Here is a 13,170-nt window from a genome sequence, read left to right on the forward strand (position 1 = left end):
TTACACAACATTGATATCCTTAGTACCCTTGGCTCTTAGCTCCCTGAGCGTTTACTTTCTCATATGACCGAGCCTATGACCATCAGCTTAGCTTACCACTATAGCATTATATTGGAGCCCCTTTCTATTGTATCTTTTGGAAAGTACCGACAGCATCTTAGCTCCCTCTATTTAGCCCTTGGTTCCTTTGACATCCATATGACCATGTGCCAAATAATATCGGAGCCCCTATATATTATAACTTTTTTTGCCTCCATTTTCACAGGAGTTACGATGTCCTCATCCTCAATTTCCACTTCATCTTCTTGGAGCCAATGATATGCCACCATATGTCCTACTGGAGAAGAGAGAAAGAGTCCAAAATAGCCTTGGTTGTGCAACAAAGTCTCTTGTTAATTATGTTAAGCATACCTCGACACTTTTAACAATATCGACAACACCAAGTATCATAAATTCTCAAAATTTAGATGTTAAGAAGTTCTGATATTCATCCTTCCGATATACCAAGATGATCTGACCTCCAATATTTCGATATTTCTTTCTCTAATACTTACCCTCCAATTCTCTGGGGTTCTGATATTCTCAAACCTCTGATTTAGCCTACTCTGATGTTTCGATATTGGGTCCAAATGTGCTCGAAGGTTCTGATATTTTGATCTCTGATATATCTTGCTCTGATGTGTTGACCTCTGATATTTCAACCTGCTTAGGACTTCAATTCCCTAAACTTCATGAGACCATAACTTTTGATCCAGGAGACCTTTTTAGACTTCCACACACCATTGGAAAGCTCTTTTAGATCAATTTCCAATGAATAGGGTCCGATGTAGACTTTGAGCCCATCTTATACCTATAAAATCGCTGCAAACTCTTTTCTATTATTTTCTCATGGAATCCTAAACTACCAACCACCCCAGTCATTATTTTATGGCTTCTCTAGTAACACTGCTACTATGATGATTCTCTATAGAGCACTGCAACAACCATGGGATTCCTCCTGGACTCCCAATCACCATATTCATCATTTTATGTATTTTCAATAAGCTTTCTACTATTATTATTCTCTACCATAAGCCTGCAGCAACCATGGTATTCCTCTTGGACTCCCAATCAACATGCTAATCTAGTTGATATCAATGCCAACACAATCACAATCACTAGTCATCTAGTCACTTCCAACTAACCAACAATATCCCCCTTTGGCATTGATGGCAACACCATAAGCTCACCCTAAAGTGAGGTATGGTCTTCTATGATTAAGCTCCCCCTGAAGCTAGGCATGGTCTTCTCTGATAACCTAGTAATCTTGTCCTGCTTTGGCATCAATGGAAAATAATACTTTGTTAGGGTCCCACACTAACCCCCTTATTTATGTAATGGGATCGAGTCATAGTCAAGAGTCAATAAAGCCCATATTAATAATTGTAAGTGGTTAACCCGAAATTAATGATGGGACCACAGTAGTTGCAAGTGGGCCGTAGTATTAGATAGATGGTATTATAAAACCCATGGTATTGATCTGTGGTATTGCATGTATGAGTCATATATAAAGGATAGAGACTCCCTGCGAGGAGCATCGTGTCTTATTTTGTATCGAGCTCTGCTCTATTGGAGGTTGCCCCCTCGAAGAGGCCAGTGAACATTGCTTTCTGAATAATAAAATATTTGTTGTTGTCTCTCACTATTCTATGTTCTGGGTATCTTTCTTCGCATGTTCTGTATTTGGGTAACTTTTGCAGGTTAAGAGCATAACAAGTGGTATCATAGCACTTTCCAGGGCCAGGGGGATTTCCATTTCTTAGCAAATTTTTTTTGGCTAGAGACATGTTCCGGCGTCTTTAAACCACGGGATCTATCATTGAGCGCATAAACCTGCAGATTTGGGGAGGCATGCACGTAGGAAATACAAGAGGTGGTCACGCTTGTTGGACTCCCTTGTAACCCCTGTGGGTACCCCTTCGAGTAGTAGCGCATTAGACAGAACCGCGTATGGAATGTCTTCCAAGTACCTTCTAGGTATATCAGAAGCCCCTTAGCTCCTCTGCAACCTCGCCATAGATAAACCATCGGCCGTCTTGCTGCTACAGTACACCGAGAATAGCACTTGGAGAGAGTACTCGCCCCTACGATAAGGTAGTCGGGTTGTACGGCTAAGGGTACGGTTGATCCTCCTTAGTTAGAGCCCTGAAACATTGGGCTGAGTACTACTATCAGACCCTTATGTATATTGCGATCTGTAGCACCTGACACTCCTTGAGACCATAGTTCCCTTTTCTATCTGGGGATCACACATCATCTCTGCCAGATCAGCGCGCAAAGAGGTGTAGCAGCAGCAGACATCAGTCCCGCAGTTCCAGACCAGCCATTCCGATCTATTAGATCCATCAGATCCGTAGCAGCAGTCTGTTCCGCTGCCCAGAGATATCCGATCCGCCATTCAGATCTCTCAGATCCACCAGATCTGAGTAGTTGTGTGGGGTTCCTATACCGGGGTATAATTTTCGCAGGACTTTTGGCAGCATTGACATTTTGAGGATTTGGCAACTGCAGTATTCATAAGGAAGGAGTAAAACTCTGTTAGGAGTTTTCAAAAAAAAAAAAGATCTCCCGGGGCGCTTATTGGTGATCTAGCCCATCAGAATCAGGACGACGAGCTGAGCACGGTGGTACCATTCAATTCTTAGTGAATTTTTTTTTTTTAGGCGGTCCCAATTTTCAAGAACATCAGGTCGGTGCATGGTAGAAACTAGAGCTCAAGCTATGGCCAATGAAAGGATGGACAAACTTGAAGAATCCTTGCAATCCCTCCGAATTCAGCTTGACCGACTAAATAGCATGATCCCGAGCATAATCCCGAAGGGCAAGGAGGAAGCCCACGAGGAGGAGTATAATGGCAATGGACACAGTGAGGGTGAGTCTAGCCACTCTCCTCACGTCTGGCGCACCCACCAACAATCCCGTCAGAGACCTCCCAAGTTGGATATACATAAATTTGACAGTTCTCACCCGGCAGCATGGATAGCACAAATGGAGCAGTATTTCAATCTAAATAACATCTTAGATGATGAGACTCAGCTTATGGTGGGGAGCATGTACTTGGACAATGAGAGGTGGCAATGGTGGGAATGGCATCAATGTTGCAATGGACCTTTTCGGGCTTGGGCCAAATTCAAAAAGGCTCTTACAGACCGCTTTGACCAGGAATCTTCTTTTTTGGGTCATCTTACTAAGCTCCGACAGACTGGCACAGTGGATGAATATATTACAGCCTTTGAAGCCTTAGCCTTCCGCACTTGGGGTCTCTCAGATGTGTTCTACACAGAATGTTTTATCAGCGGTCTTAAAGAAGCCATCTGCCGATCTTTGACAAGCCTCATGAGCTTCCACCCTCAAGAGGGGAACATGATCATAGCATCACCTTGGTTCCAGGGGCCCAACCCGCAAATGTGCGCCCATATAGATATCCGTTCACCCAAAATAATGAAATAGAAAAAATAATCAAGGAACTTTTGGAAGTAGGTGTCATTCGTCCCAGCATTAGTCCTTATTCATCACCGGTGGTCATGGTGCTCAAGAAAGATGGGGAGTGGCGGATGTGTCCAGACTTCAGGGCCCTCAATAAGTTGACAGTCAAAGATAAATTTCCCATTCCAGTGGTTGACGATTTGCTGGATGAACTCAATGGGGCTCAATTCTTCACTAAGATGGATCTTCGCTCGGGCTACCACCAAATTCGCATGAAGGAAGTCGACATTCCAAAGACTGCTTTCAGAACTCATGAAGGCCATTATGAGTTCCTGGTCATGCCATTCGGTCTTTGTAATGCCCCCTCTACTTTTCAGAGCCTTATGAACCACATTCTCAAACCATATCTCAGGAAATTTGTCCTTGTCTTCTTCGATGACATCCTCATCTATAGTTACACTTAGGCCGCACATCTTCAGCATGTAGATCTACTCTTGCAACTGCTCCGCAAGCATAAATTATTTTTCAAGATGTCCAAGTGTTCGTTTGGCATGGAAGAAGTTGAGTATTTGGGCCACATTGTGGGGCGTGAAGGTGTCAAGGTGGACCCCAAAAAGATCCAGGCAATGCAGGATTGGCCTCAACCTAAGACCTTGAAGAGCTTGAGAGGATTTTTTGGTCTCACAGGCTATTATCATAAATTTGTCCACAACTATGGTCGCATAGCGAAGCCCTCACTCAACTCCTGAAGAAAAATTCAATCTTCTGGAATGAGGAAGCACAACAGGCATTTACAGCTCTCAAAAATGCCATGTGTTCCACTCCAGTCTTAGCACTACCTGACTTCACCAAATCTTTTGTCATTGAATGTGATGCTTCGGTACAGGTATTGGGGCGGTCTTAATGCAGGAAGGGCGACCTTTGGCCTTCACAAGCCAACAACTAAGTGGGAAGAATCTGGGCCAATCTACCTACGAGAAGGAAATGATGGCCATCTTACATGCAGTAGAGACCTGGCGACCTTACTTATTGGGGTGACGTTTCCAAATCCGCACAGATCATCACAGTCTTAAATATTTTTTGGAGCAACGCCTATCCTCCCCACAAAAAAATAAATGGCTCGCCAAAATGCTGGGATATGATTATGCGATCATTTACAAGAAAGGGAAAGACAATAGTGTAGCAGATGCATTATCTCGCCAATTTGAGGAAAGTACTCTGCTAGCAATTTCCCTCCCCATTCTAGAATGGATTAAAGAGGCTCGCAAGGAATGGTTTTCACATCCCGGGCTCTCCCAACTCATTTCTCAATTGCAGGTAGATCCAAATTCCACCAAGGGCTACTCGTGGCAGGATGAGATTCTTCGCTACAAGGACAGAGTCGTAATAGCACCAACATCCACCCTCAAAAGTCGCATTTTGGCAGAATTGCACTCATCCCCCATTGCAGGACATTCAGGCTTTTAGAAGACGTATGATCGCACCAGAAGATCATTTTTTTGGACAGGCATGAAAAAGGACATCCTTACTTTCGTAGCAAAATGCGATGTCTGTCAACGCCACAAAGGGGAGACCGTCAACACACCAGGCACATTACAACCGTTGCCCATCCCGACATCAATTTGGACGGAGGTTTCTATGGATTTCATTACAGGTCTTCCAAAGTCAGGAAACAAGTCAATCATCATGGTGGTTGTGGACAGACTTTCAAAGTATGCTCATTTCTGCACCCTACCCTACCCGTTTACACCAACTTTGGTCGCTCAACCTTTCATGGATCAGATCTTCAAATTGCATGGCATGCCCACTTCTATTGTGTCCGATCGCGACCCGAACTTCACCAGTAATTTTTGGCAGGAACTCTTCAGGATACAAGGCACTCAACTAAAACTCAGTACTTCCTATCATCTGCAAACAGATGGTCAGACTGAAGCGGTCAACAAATGTCTGGAAACCTACCTTAGGTGTTTCACTTCAGAAAAGCAACACCTTTGGGTACAGTGGTTACCTCTGGCTGAATGGTCGTATAACACTAACTATCATGCCACCACCAAAATGACTCCCTATGAAGCAGTATATGGTCAACTCCCTCCTTCCCCTACTTCTTATATCAAGGGGTGCTCAAAAGTACAAGCAGTGGATCAACTCCTACAACACTGCGCAACCATGCTCGCCCATCTTAGAGAGAATCTTCACCAAGCTCAAAACCGCATGAAGCAACAGGTAGACCAACATCGCTCAGAGCGCCAATTTCAAGAAGGGGATCAGGTCTTTTTGAGGCTGCAACCATATAAGCAAACATCACTCAAAGAGAAGGGTTGTCAGAAACTATCCCCAAAATTCTACGGACCATATCAAGTACTTCAGCACATTGGAGAAGTGGCTTACAAGTTGGCTTTGCCACCCACTGCAAAATCCATCCAGTTTTCCATGTCTCATGCCTCAAGAAAGTGATTGGGAACAATTGCAGAATTCAAACCAGTCTACCTGAATTGGACGAAGAAGGGTCAATCTGGCTCCAACCTGAACAGGTCCTAGACACACGCGACAGGCACCTGCGGGGCCGCCTGATTAGGGAAGTCCTCGTCAAGTGGAAAGACACCTCTCCGGAAGATGCAACTTGGGAACCAGCCGCTATTCTTCAGCAGTTTCCACAGCTTCAACCTTGAGGACAAGGCTAGTCTTAAGGGGGATGGCATGTTAGGGTCCCACCCTAACCCCCTTATTTATGTAATGGGATCGAGTCATAGTCAAGAGTCAATAAAGCCCATATTAATAATTGTAAGTGGTTAACCCGCAATTAATGACGGGACCACAGTAGTTGCAAATGGGCCGTAGTATTAGATCGATGGTATTAATAAAACCCATGGTATTGATCCGTGGTATTGCATGTATGAGTCATATATAAAGGATAGAGACTCCCTGCGAGGAGCATCGTGTCTTATTTTGTATCGAGCTCTGCTCTATTGGAGGTTGCCCCCTCGAAGAGGCCAGTGAACATTGCTTTCTGAATAATAAAATATTTGCTGTTGTCTCTCACTATTCTATGTTCTCGGTATCTTTCTTTGCATGTTCTGTATTTGGGTAACTTTTGCAGGTTAAGAGCATAACATACTTCATGAACATTCCCCCTAAAAAATTGTAGCTTAATCTTCCATTGATCCCACATACTAAGTAGCTGCCAATACCTACCAAAATGAAACCATTTGGAAGGAGTCACCACTCCTATAATGTACCAGAGATATTCAATTGCTTCTCTTGTCAGTGGCTTAATAAATATATTTGCTAGTTGATCTTTAGTGGCCACGTATTCAAGTTTGACAACATTGGCTACAACTTGTTCCCTCAGGAAATGGAACTTGATAGGAATATGCTTAGTCTTTGAATGCATGAGTGGATTTTTGGAGATGTTGATAGCACTTGTATTATCACACATAATTGGAATAGGATTAGTCAACTCTACTTAAATCTATTTTAACGTCTACTTCATCCATAGAATCTTTGTTCTATAGAATTTCCAGCAAATTCTCTACAAATCTACCTCTAAGATATATGTAGAAAATATGACTGTAGATTAACTCGATAATGCAATATACCAAAGAAAAATACTATAATCTACTTCTACTATCAATTTGCTTTGTGGAAGCTTAAAGATCTAGCTGAATCAAAGTTGAACACATATAACCAGAAGAAGAAGAATCAATGCACATGAAACACAAAAGAATACTCAGGGGAAAGCCTCAGAAAATCCCCACTATCTATATTATCATACCAGGTGGAAATACATCAATATTATATAAAGCCTTAACTCTCACAGCTAGCTAGCTCTCAGTACAATCCTCCTAGATGCTCACAGGAAAACAAAGCTTCTCACAAACCTTCTCCTCTGCCCTCCAAGCTCCTATTTCCTTGCGCAGTTTCTCCTGAGTGATCCTCTTGTTACCAAGTGGAAGACTGATCTCTCACACTGATCCTACACCCTGTCAGAACTATGCAATCCTTAAGGAACCTTACCTTGGTTGCATGGATGAGTTTCCTTTATAGGAAAACACATGCAACTGATAGTAACCCGTCCTTGACATTTAGCTCAACTGGGTCTTTCTCTGAATAGACATGCATGAGTTTCTGATGAGGGAATATTCAGTTATCTGGAGTACACTGGTTGACTGCATGCATTCATCAACTGATTGATAACTCACAATTGGTTCGTCAAACAGTTTGGAACTAATTTAACTGGACTTAATCAGTAAACTGATTTAAATAATTACAACTCAAATATAACTCAATCTTATCTCCTTAATTAAGGGATAATCTCCTTAATTTAAGGGATAAATGTTGCATCACTTCACAAAGACTCTAACTTGAATTTTTCCAACTAATTAATCCATAATGAATTAATTAATTATTTCCAAGTAGATGGCGAGACTAAATTCGATTTTAATTCAAAATTTTAATTCAAGGACAAATTAAAATTGGAATTTCTAGATTCTATTTTTATCATTTCTTGTTGCTATTTTCAACACTCCCTCTCAACAAGAAAGGAATTCAACTTGATCCTGATCCCGAACCTTTGGAATGTTCTGCATACAACACTTCTCTCAAGTGTTGTAGCTCCAGCAACTCCTAAAACAAAAAAAAACATCCAACCTAAATTAGTATGATGCATCTGTCATCAAAGTCTCTCACTGTTATTGCCTCTGTCAACTGAAAACTTTGTGCTTTGGCTAACTCTACCTTTCTGCGCTATTGTCAATCCTTCTCTGCGCTTTTCATTATCTGACTGCTCTATCCTCTGTCACTTTGATCTCTAACTGCATCAATCCCACTGATTCCTCCTGCTACTATGTACTTTGGGCTCCCGTAGCAAGGTACAATCCATGAGATAAAACCTCTCAATGGGCCCTACTCAATTTCAACCTTCTTGGGACTATAACTTCACATTGCACCACCTCACGCCTGGAGGTATGGCTACATGTGATCCCTCAGCCCACTCCAACTGTGGCTCCTCCATAATTGTTTGGGACTTCTTCTGGGACTGCATGTTGAGAGTTAATTTACTCTCCCTCTCAACCACCAAGTCTCTAACATTTGCCTTACTTCTCAAGCCTTTGTACGCATCTTGAACCTCAAGAGAATACAGGTTCTTAACTTGCGAACTGATCTATTTCACCTATATCATGGTGATGTGTCTAAGGAAAACATTTCCCTTACTAAAGACAACATCGTAGCCTTTGTCCTCCAACATCGCGATCGATACCAAATTCTTCTTCAGTCCAGGCACATACTTCACATCTATCAAGGTGATAAGAGCTCCATGCTCCCTCTGAAAACCAACCGTGGCCACTCCTAAAACACTATACCTTTCATTGTCACCCATCTCTATGCGCATCTTAAGGTCTTTCTCCTCCAAGGTATTTAATACACTTTTATCACCGGTCATGTGGAATGAGGCTCCACTGTCAAGATACAAACACAACCCATCATCAATGACACCATGCATGCAATGAGGGTAAAGTCCATTTCTAGCTGAGAGGCTAATGCCTCACCTTCCGATCCATCCGAGGATCCCTTCTTAGACTCCTTGGATGGGCAATTGGTCGCATAATGTCCCATCTCATGATAATTAAAGCATCTCACTTTAGACTTGTCACCCTTCTTCCCTCCATAAGAAGAATTTGATTTGGAATGGGAATCCTTCCCCTTCCCTTTCCTTGTCTTACTCGCTAAGGCTAGATTTTATTCATCATCACCCTTGGATGAAGAACCATCTTGAGTGCTCCTCCTAATCTCCTCCTGCATGAGATCCGACCACAATCATTCCCAATCTGACAATTTGTCCCTTCCATTCACAGAGTCTTGGTAGCTATCCCTACTCTTTGGAAGGCCAAGGAGAGCGAGGCTCACCATATCATCATCGGTAGTAGTTATTCCCACACTTCCAAGCTCATCTCTGCAAGTGGCGAGCTTGCTCAGATATGTGTAAATAGTATCATCATTCTCCATCTTGATTCTTCAAAGCTTATCCTTGAGTGCCAATTTCCTCTGGTCGCTACTATTCTGGTAGAGGTCCTTCAATGTCTTCCACATTGAATATGGAGTATCCTTCCCATGGAGACTCGAGTCAGTATGGTCTCAAACTCCCTCAAGGATGATCAGTCTCGCCCTTGCCACACACTTCTTCCACTCAACCAACTCTTGTGCATTAGTTGAACCAAGCTTTGGGATTTCTTGATCATTGAAATCCTTCAAGTCGTTATCTTCTAATAGAGCCTCCATGTGATCTTTCCATGCTATGTAATTCAAGCTGCCTTCCAAGGCATACTCAAGTCTCAAGCCATAGAACGCCATTTGCCAACCTTGAAGTATGATAAGAATTTGATTTGCACCTGCAACCTCGAACTTCAAACTTCGAACTCTCTTCTCCGTATACTGTTCACAACTATGATAAACTTTGCTCTGATACCATGTAAAATTTCCTGCAAATTCTCTACAAATCTACCTCTAAGATCTATGCAGATTAACTCGATAATGCAATATACCAAAGAAAAATACTATAATCTACTTCTACTATCAATTTGCTTTGCAGAAGTTTAAATATCTAGCAGAATTAGAGCTGAACACATAAAACCAAAAGAAGAAGAATCAATGCACATGAAACACAGAAGAATACTTTGGGGAAAGCCTCAGCTAAAAACCCCACTATCTGTATTATCATAAAAGGTGGAAATACATCAAGATTCTATAAAGCCTTACCTCTCACAGCTAGCCAACTCTCAGTACAATCCTCCTGGATTCTCACAGGAAAACAAAGCTTCTCACAAGCCTTCTCCTCTACCCTCCAAGTGCCTATTTCCTTGCACATTTTATCCTGGGTGATCCTCCTATTACGAAGTGGAAGACTAATCACTCACACTGATTCTACACCCTGTCAGAACTACAAAATCCTCAAGGAACCTTGCCTTGACTACATGGATGAGTTTCCTTTATAGGAAAACACATGGAACTAATAGTAACCTGTCCTTGACATTTAGCTCAACTGGGTCTTTCTCTGAATAGACATGCATGAGTTTCTGATGAGGGAATCTTCAATTATCTGGAGTATGGTGGTTGAGTGCATGCATGCATCAATTGACTGATAACTCACAATTAGTTCCTCAAACAGTTTGGAACTAATTTAACTGGATTTAACTCAATAAACTGGGTTAACTAATTACAACTCAAATATAATACAATCTTATCTCCTAAATTAAGGGATAATCTCCTTAATTTAAGGGATAACTGTTGCATGACTTCACAAAGACTTCTAACTTGAATTTCTCCAACTAATTAATCCATAATGAATTAATTAATTATTTCCAAGCAACTGGTGAGACTAAATTCGATTTTAATTCACAATTTTAATTCAAGGACAAATTAAAATTGGAATTTCTAGATTCTATTTTTATCATTTCTTGTTGCTATTTTCAACACGTTCAACAGTTAGCAACAACAATATACTCTGCTTCAGCAATCAATAAAGAAATGGAGGCTTGTTTCTTGCTGATGCATGACACCAAGCATTTCCCTAATAAGAAAGTTGCACTAGAGGTGCTTTTCCTGTCATCAATACTGCCAACCCAATCAGAATCAGTGTAGGCCTTCAACTTAAATTATTTTCTCTTAGAATACCATAGTCCATATTCTATTATTCCTTGATGATATTTGAATATCCTTTTGACAACAACAACGTGAATTTCACGTAGGAAGGCATGAAACTTGACCACAAGACCCACAACTTACATGATGTCTAGCCTTGAAACTATAAGATACAACAAGCTTCCTATCTTGGATCTATATTCAACATGATTTACCACGGATGTCTCATCTTCTTTGTACAATTTATATCCTGTAGTCATAGGTGTGCTCACTGGCTTGCAATCTTCTAGCCCAAACTTCTTCAGAGTTTCCTTGAGATATTTGGATTGAGAGATAAACACCTTGTGGAGACTGAGAGATCTGTAAACCTAGAAAGAAGGATATCTATCCAATTATGGATATTTCAAACTCTATCTACATACATTTTGTGAATTTATGCCCCAATTGTTCCATGCCACTGCCAAATATTATATCATCGACATACAGTACTACAATTAGTATATGGTCATATCCAGACTTTATGTATCAATTGTTGTCAAACATACCTTTCTTAAAGCCTTGTTGCTAAAGGTATTTATCCATCCTTTCATACCAAGCTCTGGGAGCCTGTTTTAGTCCATATAGATCCTTTTTCAATTTGCATACAAACCCTTCATCTATGGTGATTATAAATCCTTTTGGCTGACTCAATGTAAAATTATTCTTCCATATCTCCATTGACAAATGCAAACTTCACATCCAACTGATATACCTTGATGTTTTTATAGTAGGAAATATCAAGAAAGATTATGATAGTTTCCAATCTTGCTACTAGTGCAAAGGTTTCCTCAAAATCTAGCTTTTCTATTTTGGCATACCCTTTGTAGACCAATTGAGCCCTTTTCCTGATTACTTGACCCTGCTCATTCAACTTGTTTTTGAAAACCCATTTGGCTCCAATAACATTTTTCTCTTTAGGCCTTAGAATAAGCTCCCAAGTGTCATTCGTTTCAATCTGGTTAAGTTCTTCATTCATAGCTTTCACCTAGAACTTGTCCTCACTTGATTGGCTGCAATTCTTGGGTTCAATCTATGACAAAAGACCCATACTTACATAACTTGTATTGCCAACAAGTTTCCTATTGGTATACACACCATGTATTTGATCGCCAAGTATCTAACTCTCAAGATGTTCTTTCTATACATACCTGGAATGTGTCTTTGGCCTTGGAGATGAGCCTTCTTCCTCACCTTCACTGTCTGAATTTGTTTCTTCTAGATCTGCGAACCTCATATCTTGATTTTCTTCATCATATGAGTTCATGTTTCTTTTAGAGGACTCATGTTGTGAAGATATTTCATCTATTATCATGGCAATGTAATCCTCAATCTTGTTTGTCCACTTGTTGTAACACTTATATCCTTTACTTCAAGAATATTACCCAAGTAATATTCCCTCGTCAGCACGAGATTCAAACTTTCTAGGATTTTTATCATTTATTTTGATAAAACATTTTCTCCCAAACACGTTGAGGTGTTTAACTGATGCATGTCTTCCCTTCCACAAATCATACAAATTTTTATTACTATTAGGTATGAGTTGAGTTATGTTTTACAAATACACTGTTATATGTATTGCTTCTCCCTGGAAGATGTGAGACACATCTGCTTCATCCAACATTTCTATGGCCATTTCCTGTATTTTTCTATTCTTTCTATCCACTGAATACTACCTCATGATGTCGTGCTCTTCACAAAATTCTTCAAACTCTCTTGAAGTGTACTCTCCTCCTCTATCTGATCTTGAAATTTTTATATCTAAGTATTTCTCATTTTCTACTTGAGATTTAAAATTTTAAAATTCTTAAACGCTTCCAACTTTTTTTTAAGAGCACAATCCAAGTGACCCTGGTAAAATATTCAATGAGTAGCATGAAATGTCTTTCTCCTTTTGGGGTTTCTTCTCTAGTTGGGCCACAAATATCTGTGTGAATGAGCTCCAGCGGTCTAGATGAGGATAACTCGTTTTTCTTGAAATGAGTCCTAGTCTGCTTGCCAAATTGGCCTAACTTGTAGATTGAGTTACCAAGC

Source organism: Pinus tabuliformis, chromosome 3_2, assembly GCF_031772625.1.
Source record: "Pinus tabuliformis cultivar Carrire ecotype Pingquan chromosome 3_2, CPIR1, whole genome shotgun sequence".
Lineage (NCBI taxonomy): Eukaryota > Viridiplantae > Streptophyta > Pinopsida > Pinales > Pinaceae > Pinus > Pinus tabuliformis.